Raw genomic sequence first — 11,773 nt, 5'->3', positions numbered from 1 at the left:
AGAACAAGTGGCCAGGCAGAGGTATTGCACACCTTTAATCCCAGCACTTGGGAGGCAGAGGCAGGTGGATCTCCAAGCAGAGTTCCAGGCCAGCCTGGTCTACATACAGAGCAAGTTCCAGAACAGCAAGGGTTACACAGAAATAGAGGAACTCTGTCTCAAAAAACAAAACACCACCAACAAAAAGATTTGAGAACGACAAAACAGACATACAGTATCTCACACAAGGATTTCAAAATACAGGCGGGAAACTCCATTTTGACATCAGAACCAGTCTGTGAAAACTTAGGAAATACTTTCTACCATTAAAATTGCAACAAAAATCTGAGACTTGGGCTGGGGAGATAGCATTGGAGGACCTGAGTTCAGTTTCCAGAACCCATGGGGAACAAAAAGGCCTTAGACAGAAGTTGACATTTGTAATTCAGAGCTAAGGAGACAGAGGGAGACCTGTGGGTTCTGGGGCTTGCTAGACATCTAATGCAGCCTACTTAGGTAACTCCAAGCCAGTGAGAGGCCCTGTTACAAAAAAGGCAATGTCAACAGCTATTGACAGTGACAACCAAGGTAGTTTTTCTCTGGCACGCACACACGTACACACACACACACACACACACACACACACACACACACACACACACACAAAATAAGGCTTCCAAAGTCTTGCCCAAGTTACAGGTATATCTGTGACTCTCCAAATTTTTGTACATGTGTGTGCATGTGCATACGTCTGTATGTGCATGACCAGGCAGATCTGTAACACCTGTAACCTTGTGTTTGGGAAACCTGGAAGGAAGCAATATTTCAGAATCAATGCATGTCAGAAAAGCCAAAGGAACTGAAGGCTTGTGAGGCCTGTATTCGGCATAAGGGGAGGAGACAAGGCTCAAGGGACTGACCCTGCTAGCGCAGGTCACTCTGTGAGCAGACGACTTAATGAAATTGGCTGTGAGGCTTGCCTTAGCTGGTCGGTAAGGCCTCCAAAGGTCAGGCGCAGAAGCACCGAAGGCGGTGGAATATCAGTCGCCAAGGCGTCTCAGACCTGCCATCGCAGCGGCGAGGACCAGGAGTTCAAGGCCAGTCCAGACTACATGGATCCTGTTCCAAAATAAATAAATTAAATTAAAAACAACCTACACAAGGAAAAGGAAAGGGCTGGAGATAATCTTTTTCTTCCTTCCTGTGGTAACTGTAGGGAAGGGGTGACCCCTAGTGTGGGTGACCAGCAGAGGCTACAAGTTACACACTTGAGGTGCAGGTGCTGGCTTCTACCTTCTCCAATTGTTTTTGTTTTGTTTTTCGAGATGCGTTTCCCCATATAGCCCTGGCTGTCCTGAAACTGTCAACCAGGCTGGTCTCGAACTCAGAGATCTGACTTCCTCTGCCCCCATAGTGGAGTGCTAGGACCAAAGGCATGTTCTACCACCTGCCGGCTGGTGAATGCATCTTATTAAAGCTCCTTTTAATATGTATTGTTTTGATCATTCTCTGTTTGCATCCTCACCAGCAGACCCCGGTAAACCCACTTCATCCCGAGACTACTGCCAGGGCCCACATCTGGCCCCCTGAAGCTCTAGGCTGTGACTTTGACAGATTGATTTTGATTCCCAAACTCAACAGAATGCTAACTCATAGCTCTTGCCACCCGCAGGCAGAAACAAGAAATGCAGGCAGGTTGCTTCAAGCTCTGCTTTGTCCTAGGGCTCCAGCAAGAGGTTGGGAGATCCGCTCTGGGCAGCAACTGACCGCGGACAATGGTGTCCTCGGGACACAGTGCTGTATAGTCGTCTGCCACTTGCCTGACTGGTAGTACTATGGTGAGTCTGCATCCAGTAGACAGCTCCGGCCATGAGACGCTTACTGTTGACAGGCATGAGCAGCTCTTTGTGACACTTACTGCTGTTTTTCTCATCTGCTTCACTCTTACTTTCCAAAGTCCCCACCCCCGCCCCAGCTGTCCCTATCGTGGCTTGTTCAAACAAGCAGAAATCGTGGAGCCAGCCTTGTTTTCCTTTTGGGATAAGAACCCTCCGCACAGATACTTCTCTGGTGGCTGAGGGTAGCTTCAAAATGCCTGCTGGTTCCAGACTGGTCTCAGGCCATCTCTTGAGGGCAGGTATGGACCAAGTCGAGCCTTCCCTGCAAACACTTGTAGCACCTTGGTAGAGAGCCCTCCGGGGGTCTGGCCCTGGAGTGAGTCCATTCAAAGAAGCCACACAAGGCCAGCAGATCTGGAGAGAGGGAGGAAGGGAGGAAGACTGTGATCTTGCTAGACTAATGCCGAAAGGCTATGGCTCCACTCCTTCAAGAATCTGTGCAGGGCCTACTACGAGACAGTTCAGCAGGCTAGATGCCAAGCCTGAGGACCTGAGTTCAATCCCCAGGACACACACACACACACACACACACACACATAATATTTTTTTAAAAACACACCTTTTTATCTTATGTGTATGGTTGTTTTGGCTGTGTGTATATGTGCACCCCATGAGTGCCGCATTCCCCAGAGCCTGGAACTAGAGTTAGAAACAGTGGGGAGCCAACATGTGGGCACTGAGAACCAAGCCCTGCCTCTCCACGAGAGCAGCAGCAAGTGTTCCTAACCGCTGAGCTGTCACTCTTGATCCAGTTTTTTGTTTGTTTTTGTTTTGGGGATTTTTGGAGACAGGGTTTCTCTGTGGCTTTGGAGGCTGTCCTGGAACTAGCTCTTGTAGACCAGGCTGGTCTTGGAACTCACAGAGATCCACCTGCCTCTGCCTCCTGAGTGCTGGGATTAAAGGCGTGTGCTACCACTGCCCAGCTGGATCCAATTTTTTAAGAAAAGAAATTTGTATAAAGAACTCAACCCAGCCGTGATGACACACACCTTTTATCCAGGAAGCAGAGACGAGCAGAGGTCTGTGAGTTCTAGTCCAGGCTGGTTTACATTGTGAGTTCCAGGACAGCCAGAGCTACACCTGTCTCAAAAACAAAACAAAAATAAATAAATAAGGACTCGTGGTCTGGTGCCCGAACACATGCCACGTGCAGTTCAAAACCCTGGAGGATTCAAAAAGCAGTCCACCCTCAACAGGTGATGACGTCAAGGTGGCAGAGCCCAGGGTGACTCGGGGCTCACACACTTACAACTGGGCTGCAGTGACTGCAAATGCTGCCCTAAACAAGAGCCTCAGACAGACCCAGAACCAGGCCCAGCCCAGCCCTGAGGAACAACAAACATTTCCCAGCTGGTGTCAGCTGAGGAGCCCAGCACTTTCCACACCCGAGTCCTTGAAGCCGTGCCCTCTCTTCTGGGGAAACAGAGGTCCTGGGGCTCCCCTGAACCCCACTTGGCAAATTAGGTCGGGACCAGGCAAAGCTCTCCAACAACTCAACTCCCAGGGAGGCCTTGAAACACCAGACCAGACGTTTAAAAAAAAAAAAAAAACCTGGCAGCATTCAAGAGACTGGATTAGATCATAGCAGCAGGATGAAGGAAACGAGGAACCTAGGGAGGGGAGGAGGGACGGAGGCCAAGAATGTCTCAAGACAGCCCCAAACGCCTTCAGATTAAAGCAGGCTCATGAACCAGCAGCTGAGGCCACTGCCAGGAAGGCCTGGCCTCACTCAGCCCTTTTGGGGCGGGGCGGGCATAATGGGGTCCACACACAATGAGCACACTCACAGATCAACAAACCAGCCCTGGGGAGGCGATGAGAACGGTAAACACGTTTGGGCACTCTGTGTGTACACACAGAATTCAGCCACACAGACACATGTGTGCCGAAGGCCTGGGCTGGCGTGCAAGCCCATGGGAGTGATGTGTGTGTTTGCGTGCAGTCTACAAACATGTTTTCACAAAGCTCGAGGGAGAAGCGATCATTCATCTCCCAGGACTCTTAGCAACAGCCATCCCCAGAAAAGGCTCTGCCAGCTGGAGCAGGGATGAGTCAGCAGAGGGCCTGTGGGGGAGGAGTCGCTCAGCCACTAGCCTGGCCTCTCCCTTCTCCCGGGAAGGTCTCCAGGCCTAGCCTGGCCTGGCTGCTGCGCCTGGGTCACAGCTTTGGCACTGGAGGCCGAGAACACATTCCTGGAACTGGCCAGCACTGGCGGCCAGAGGGCTTTCCCCCCTCCTCTTCTCCTTCCCCCTCCAGTCCCGCCCCACACCCGCCCTTTTATTTTTCCTTCTTGCTGCAGAACCAAAACACCGTGTTCACTAGCTCTGGAGCCGGAGCCAAATGGCAAGCATAGAGAGGCTGGACACAGAGGCTGCCAGGCCCAAGCAGGCCAGGGAATGAGGACACCTCCTGCCAGCGGCCCAGGGCCCAGCGAGGGGGTGTTGTGCTCTGCTTCCATCATCTATCAGGGCAAAGGGTCACTGCCCAGGGCTCCTGGGAACAGGACTTCAAGGTGATGGCTGCCGGGGAAATAGACTCTGTGCCTCAACCCCCATAGCTGCGCCCAAGGTTGCTAACATGGCAGGGGACAGTGGCCAGAGGCACAGAAAGGAAGGCTCATCGTGACATCATTGCCCGAGAGCATCAAGTTCACCTTCACGGCTTGCTCAGGGGTGGCAGGACCATCTCTTAGGGATGGAGAGATGAAGGTGCAGGCGGAGGGGGGAAGGGGGGGAGGCATGGGGCCCAAGGTCGTCACACAGACACTAGCGCAGGTGCTGGATGAAGAGAAACCCGGCTACAGTCGACTTGGATTAAGTCCAGGCAGCAGCCTTTGCCTTTCAGACTCCACCTACCCTCGGTGTGCCAGATCCATAGCACCCACAAAAACAAACAGAATAAAAACAAAACAACGGGCTGGAGACATCCCTTATCCCTCAAACGGATCTCAAGGAAGAGCCATCAGCCTCTCTGCTGGTGAAGGCTGTCGTCAGCAGGGGCAGTAACAGCCCAGCCCAGTCCAAATCCCTGGCCTCTTTACTGGAGGCAGGAAATGAATAAAAGCTAAATGAGTTTGGAAATGCCAGGAGGCAGTGTTTACCCCCTTCCCCCACCCCTCCCCTTGGCAAGGACCGTGTAAAGTTACAGTTTAATCTTGGAAATGCCAGACAGCTGTTCCCCGTTGCTAAGAGACTGGCCCACATTATGCAGATGTCAGGGACCTCAAATGTCTGCCGGAAATTACTGATCATGTTGGAGGAGCAGAGGGGCCTTCTCTCGGCCGGGGAAGCGCAGCAGGAGACCCACCCTGGGGATAACAGAAATAAGGAGCCCACCCCTCCCTGCCTCCTCCTCAGATCCTCTGGAACCTTGACTTCAGGCACAGGTCCTGACTCCTGGCTCCCTTCTCCTGTTCCCTCCCATATCCCAGCCTTAATCCTAACAGGACCATGGGGACCGACCCCCATCTCCACCCCCACCTCCACTTTTCCTTCTGGGACAGCTTTCTTCTGCCCAGTGTCCCTCTGTCTGTCTTCTGGTCCTCTCTGCTGTTAGGACAGCCCTGAGCTGGCCCAGACTGACCAGGGAGGAGGCAACCACCATGGGGGTGGGGTGGGGAGAAAGGTTTCTCTTCCACTCCACGAGCCCTCCTCACCTGACACTGGAAGTGGGCATAGGCATGCGTGTGCACACGCCACACTTTCCCCATCCAGAGGAAACCCAAAGGAGCGCCATCACCATGGCTACCAAGCTGCCGCATCACTGGTCCCTAGGGAAGGGGAGCTGCCATCTGGGCAAGGGGTGGAAAAGGCGCAGAGGAAAGCCTTTTCCCATGTTTTAATCAGAACCCTGACGGAAGGGTCCCAGGGGTGGGGGGTGGGGCAGAAAACAAGCGGACTACAGAAAGGCACAGACTGGCTGCCAGGCACCTACAGGGTCTTCAGAAACACCCCGAGATATTGCTGACTCAGGGAGGGGAGGCCTGAGAGCCTAACCATGGTGGTGCCAAGCTACTGCAACTCTCCTGAGTGCACATAAGGTGCCTCAAGGGCAAAAGTGACACCTCTTTGCCTGTGTATCCAGGTGGCACCTGCCCTCCCTGTTGGAACGCAACACCATGTGACCTTGGTCTTCCACCGACAGAAAAGCGCCAACCCTATACAATGAAGACAGGCATGCTTCGTGTGCAGTGTTAAGATGGTTCTAGAGATAAGAATGGCGTGTGTGTGTGTGTGTGTGTGTGTGTGAGTGTGTGTGTGTGTGAGAGAGAGAGAGAGAGACAGACAGAGAGACAGAGAGAGACAGAGACTTTGGAATAAAGGTGTCAAAAACCCAGTGAAGTCTTATTACCATCCATTTCCATCCCAAAGACTCTGGCGGGATGCTGGGAAGAAAACCAATGGCCCTCTTTGTTTGCTAACCTGTGTCCTGGCTTCCTTGGTCAGCCTCTCCTCATCCTACACCTTCCTGTAGCTATGGTGATATTGGATGAGAAAATTGAGACCCAGCAGATAGACCAGATCACTAGCTATTCCCAGATTCTCTTACCTCATCCCTGCCCTGGGTTCGAACATCAGGAGGACCACAACCTTTCTCCCTGGATAACGGGAGTCAGAAACGCCTGTGTTTCTCCTCCAAGCTAGGGAAGCTTGGACAAATAACCTAACCTCCTTAGCTCTCATTTCCCCTCTACACAATGGAATCCCACTGACATCTTAGAGCCGCTGTGAGGATTAAGTGAGATAAAGCCAAGTGCTCCACCCCTGCTAAGCTCTCAATACATTTTACTCAGAGGAAGCTGGTCCCCAAAGGTGCCAGGCCTCGGAGATGGGAAGAGGGGGACCCCTCTGGCGGACAGGCATCCACACCCTCACTCCTCTCCTCCACAGAGACTTGGCTACTCCCTGTTTGGATGGCTTTTAAAAACCTGTCACAGAGAAATCTAAAGGCAGGTACCAGCCAAGAAAAGCGAGAGGCGGGGCAGGGGAGATAACCATCCAAAGGGGGGCCTTGGGGAGGTGGTGCACCAGCCACCCCATCCCGATAGAAACGGCAAAGCCACAGGGGGCTTGTCTGCTGTTGGTCGAGGTCACCAAGGCTGCGTCCTGACGGCGCTGGCCCTGTTGATTCCATTGGTGAAGGAGAAGGTGCGGCTGCCCTGTCTGGCCTTTGTCTCTTTCTGACGGCTCCCCTCAAGGCCTCTCCTCATCCTTTCTCACCCTGGTTCTCTGCCACTCTCCCTTCCTTCCTCTCGCCCTCCTCCTGCTCGCTCTCCAGTCAAACTCACCCCGCCCCATCCTTCCCGTGAAGCAGATTTCTTGCTTTCTCATCCTTTCTTCTCAAAGCTCATAATCACACTTGGCTGCCTTCCCTCCCTCTCCCTCCCTCCCTCTCCTCTCCTTCCCTCCCTCCCTCTCCCTCCCTCCCTCCCTCGGTGTCCTCCTCCACCCCCCACCCCACCAGACCCCACCCCACCCCCGTCTCTCCCCCTAGCTCCCTTCTCCGCTTCCTCCTTCCTCCTCTTCCCCTCCTGTTTCTCCCCCCACACATCCACCCACCCCTTACTCTCTCCTCTCCTCTCGCTTCTCTCCCCTCGCCTAGAGAAGAGGCCTGAAGTCTCCAGATAAACAAAACCAGGCCAAGACCAGGCATCAAGTCCTCACCAGTCCTGGTTGGTTAGAGCCTAGAGACCAAGGTCAGGCTCAATGGAAAGTCAGCCAACCCTGACGACCACCTGGAGTGCCCCCTTCTCACCTCCGGAGATTCCTGCGCCAGGATCACTTACCTCCAGCACCTGCTGTGTGAATTCCGGGTTAAACCAGGTCAAAACTCCCTAGCCTTCCAGCCTTCTAGCCTTCTAGGGAAGGAACTACCTGCAACCTCTTCGACCTCCTCCTTCCAGTGTGGGGAAATGGAGGCTGGAAGAGAACAAAAAGTAAATAAATCCTTAAAGGCCAGGAAAGGGGTTGTCACTGTGGGTGAAGCACAATGTCTTGCACAAAACAAAACTCGGCCGACTGAGTTTGAATCTTGACCCTGAATATTCTTAGCCAATAACTCTGGGCTAAATACCCCTTGTTCCTCAGCATCCACATCTGTAAAATGGGGACGTGGAAGGGCCAGCCTTTACGGGATTGTGGTAAAGGAAGATGAGTGAACAAAGGTGTGGACCATTCTTGGCACCCGGGAAAGGGGGAGTCTCCAGGAGAACTTCTTAGGAGTCTTGGAAATAACTGTGATCACACGCTTTCAGTTGCCACCAGATGGTATACTCATCACTTTGAATATACTGTCTTTGAATTCCCCAGACACTCTAGGGGGCAGTTTTCCCCTTATTCCTATCTCAGGAGAGAAGCAGTTGAGGCACAGAAAAGCTAGGCAACTTGACCCTAGTCACACAGCAAAGTGACGAATTCTTTTTGGTTGCTTTGATTTGGGTTAGTTTTGGTTTTTCAAGACAGGGTTTCTCTGTGTAGCTCTGGCTACCCTGAAACTCACTCTGTAGACCAGGCTGGCCTCCAACTCCCAGAGATCCGCCTGCCTCTGCCTCTTGAGTGCTGGGATTAAAGGCCTGAGCCACAAGCACCTGGTGGTAGCAAAATTCTGACACCTCTGATGTCACTTGGGGTAGCCGTGGCAGGGATGGTGATTGTGGAAAGTTGAAGGCAGATCTTTGCACCCAGTTCTAGCTGTTTCTTGCCCTGGGACTCCACTTGGGAGTTCATGTGGCCTTGGAAGAAGCCTTGGAGGCAGGGTGAAGGGCAGGAGGGGCTACAGATAGGGTTGCTCATGATCTCACTGTCATGTGGCATGACTAAAAACAGGTCCTAAACCTGCCTGCTGCCACCCAGGGGTCAGGGGTGGGAGGGCTGCTCTGACTGAGGGCATCACAAACTTAACCTCTCCCAGTAAATCAGACTCAGTTTTCCAGTCTCCTGTGGGTCTCAGCTCCTTGCCTGCCTGGGTTCCTGGCCAATGGCCAGAATTTGTGCAGGGCTGATAAAGTGTGGAGGAAGAAGGCGGGTGTGGGCTTCAGGCCGCCACCTCGGGAGCTCTGAGTCCCTGGTGTGACTTCCTTTCTGCACAATTAATCCCAAGATTCCCTCCCACCCCTTAGACACCCTGAGTTATGCAATGGAGGTAACTGTTCCTTCTCTAAGGGGCCAGGCCTGCCAGATTTACCTCCCGAGATTACAAAGGGCTTTGTGGCGGGGGCCACAGGAACGGCGTACTGAAGGACCCAAGGGCATCCATGAGAGTCCAGACAGTTTCTATTAGAAAGAGGCTCGCTGGGAGAACTTAAAAGGTGTAGATGCCCCCCTCCCTGCCCCTCCAGCCATCCCCACCCCCCCAGCCACCCCCACCCCTCCAGCCACCCCCACCCCCCAGCCACCCCCACCCCCCCAGCCATCTCAGATTACACTGAGCAGTGCTTTCAAATGGAACTCCACAGTTTCCATGGCAACTCAGCCACGTGGTTGCACCTTAGAAGCTGGGGGAAGAGGAAATGAGGAGGAGAAGGGCAGTGACGGGGGAAACAATGCTCCTGAAAGACGAGGGCAGAGCGAAGCCATCCGTCCACCCGCGTTGTCCCTCCTGCTCCTCACCCTCACCTCTGGGGCTCCAGTGGAAGCCTCACGAAACCCCAAACGCAAACAGAAGAGCTCCGGGACAAAGAAGCAGCTAGAGCGGGTCCCCCAAACGTGTCCCTGAGCTTTCCTTATCAGTTCCACTCTCGTGGGCCTGGCAGCCCCCACCCCCAGTTCCCCTTTGTTATTATCTTCAGGCTCTTCCACAGAGGCTGGGGGCACTGGGAGTCTTTTCGGGAGCCCTGGTCCTCATCTTTGCAGAAAGGATAGGCACATCTGCCATGATGTTTGGGCAAGGATTTTGTGAGCAAAAATAAACACATGAAGACGCCAGACACAGAGCTGCCCAGAGTGACCCTTGGGTTACTCGGCTCACCTGTCCCGTGGGGCCCTGCCATGGGGTACCAAGCCCTGTCTTTCAGAAACTCTGGTCTTGATGAGTTTTTCCCTGACATGACCCCAAGCAGGAGACTCCGGTTGGCCCCTCTCTCCTTCCAAGGATACCAGTTTCCCTGCATGCATTTCTTTCTGCCCTGGGGCCTGGCATGAGCCACTACCTCCCTTCCAGCCTCCCTCCCTCCCTCCCACACCCACCCTCCCCCATCCATCAACAGGGGTGATCGCAAAGCTCCCCCCCCCACCTACCCAGCTCTGAAATACTGACTCAACAAATCTCCCTCTACTGCAGCAAATGCTCTGGCCCACACCTCCTCCTCAACGAGCCTCCCCTCCTCTCCTTTGTCACCTCATGCCGCAGCAGCCAGCGCTAGCAAGACCCAGAGACAGTGGCTTTTATTATTATTTCTTTATTTTTATCAAAGGTTTGGGTTTCTGTTATTGTTAGGGTTTTTTTGTTGTTTTGTTTTGTTTTTTGGTTTTTTGTTTTTTCTTCCTTTCAAAAATTGTGTCTCCCCTGAGACAGCTCGGGCTCTGAGCAGGCTCTCCTTGTTTCCAAGGCAACAACAGCTGGCTCACATGTGTGGTTGCTATAGAAACTAGGATGGTTCTCTCTTCTCACATTCTCATCCCTTCCTCAACCACCTCACCACCCCCTCCTTCTTTGAAACACTTGGGGTGCAAAGAAACGACCCTGAGAAGCTCCAAGCACCATGGGAGCCAGCGAGGCCCTCCCTCCTGGCTGGGCAGTCACATCCTGTGCCCAGGAGGTGCTTCTCCAAAAGCTTTCCAGCCTCTACAAGAGGAGGCATGGGGACGCAATCGGCCTGGAGGGCTCAGTAATAGCTATTCTGCTGCTAGGCATGCGGTTCAGTTCCAGAAGAGGGCCAGCCCAGGTGTGGGCCCTGGGTCCTCTCCAGTGACACACTGTGCGCTTCTTGCCAATGCAGGGACATAGGCAAGAAGAGGCAGCTTCCGTCTTGGGAGGAAATGGGTGGTGACAGACTGGAAAGAGGGCCTGGCAACTGTGTGGTCTGAATGTTTCCCTTGCTTCCCACTGCTTAGCAGAAAGGAGAAGCCGTGTGCCTTCCAGTCATCGTGAACCCTGAATGTCTGCAGGAGAGCAACCCGGGAGGGAGGAAAGGAACCAACCATGAAACACTCACAGTGCCAGACTTGCTTTCTTGTTGGTTTATTTGAGACAGGGTTTCACTACATCACCCTAGCTGGCCCCGAATTCGCTCCTATGTACACCAGATGGGTCTTGAACTCAGATAACTGTCTGCCTCTGCCTCCCAAGTGCCAGGATTAAAAGCGTGCACCACCATGCCTAGCCACAGCAGTGGTAATTTTTATTACATCCTTTTTGTTTCTTTGGGGAGAGTGTCTGGAGGCGTAGCCCAATTAGAAATCCTTGACTGTCAGGTACCAAGCAGTAGGGCCACACCTGTAATTCTAGCAGATTACAGGGGTAGAGACCAGAGAATCGGAAATTAGAGATAACACTCAGGTACATGGCAAATTCGAGGCCAGCCCAGGCTGTACAAGACTGTCTCAAACAACAACAGAGAGAATAAGACACATACCGGCTCCTTCGTTCCTAGAGGAAAAGGGAAGCAAGGTGTGTAAGTGACCAGAGTCGAGCAAACCAGCCATTGTCCTCATTAAATGCTACAGCAGGCAGCAGAACTGTTAGATTAGCCAATATCGTCACACCCTGAGGTCCAGAGAAACAAAGTAAATCCCCAATGATCACACAGCAATTGGAGTGACAGAGAAGCCAGAGCGTTTGAGTCTGAACAGGAGAGAAATGCTGTCCCCAGTTAAGGGAGAAACAAGAGTAAAAGATGCTGGAATATGCCCTGTATTGAACTTGACAGCGGTGCCAGGGGTACATGGACTCAGGCCAGT

The 11,773-nt window shown here is 53.0% G+C and overlaps 1 long non-coding RNA gene across 1 annotated transcript; it reads right to left on the bottom strand.

The window, feature by feature from the left end:
* Positions 1–839: 839 nt before the first annotated feature.
* Positions 840–7,933, bottom strand: LOC121139288. The gene is made up of 2 exons (XR_005876204.1): positions 7,663–7,933; positions 840–2,231 (listed from the first exon to the last, which is right to left on the bottom strand). It is a non-coding gene; the product is annotated as an uncharacterized LOC121139288 (long non-coding RNA).
* Positions 7,934–11,773: the final 3,840 nt, after the last annotated feature.

This window comes from Mesocricetus auratus, unplaced genomic scaffold (assembly GCF_017639785.1).
Source record: "Mesocricetus auratus isolate SY011 unplaced genomic scaffold, BCM_Maur_2.0 Super-Scaffold_15014, whole genome shotgun sequence".
NCBI lineage: Eukaryota > Metazoa > Chordata > Mammalia > Rodentia > Cricetidae > Mesocricetus > Mesocricetus auratus.
The sequence above is the reverse complement of the archived record's forward strand: the minus strand, read 5'-3'. Positions and strand labels throughout refer to the sequence as shown.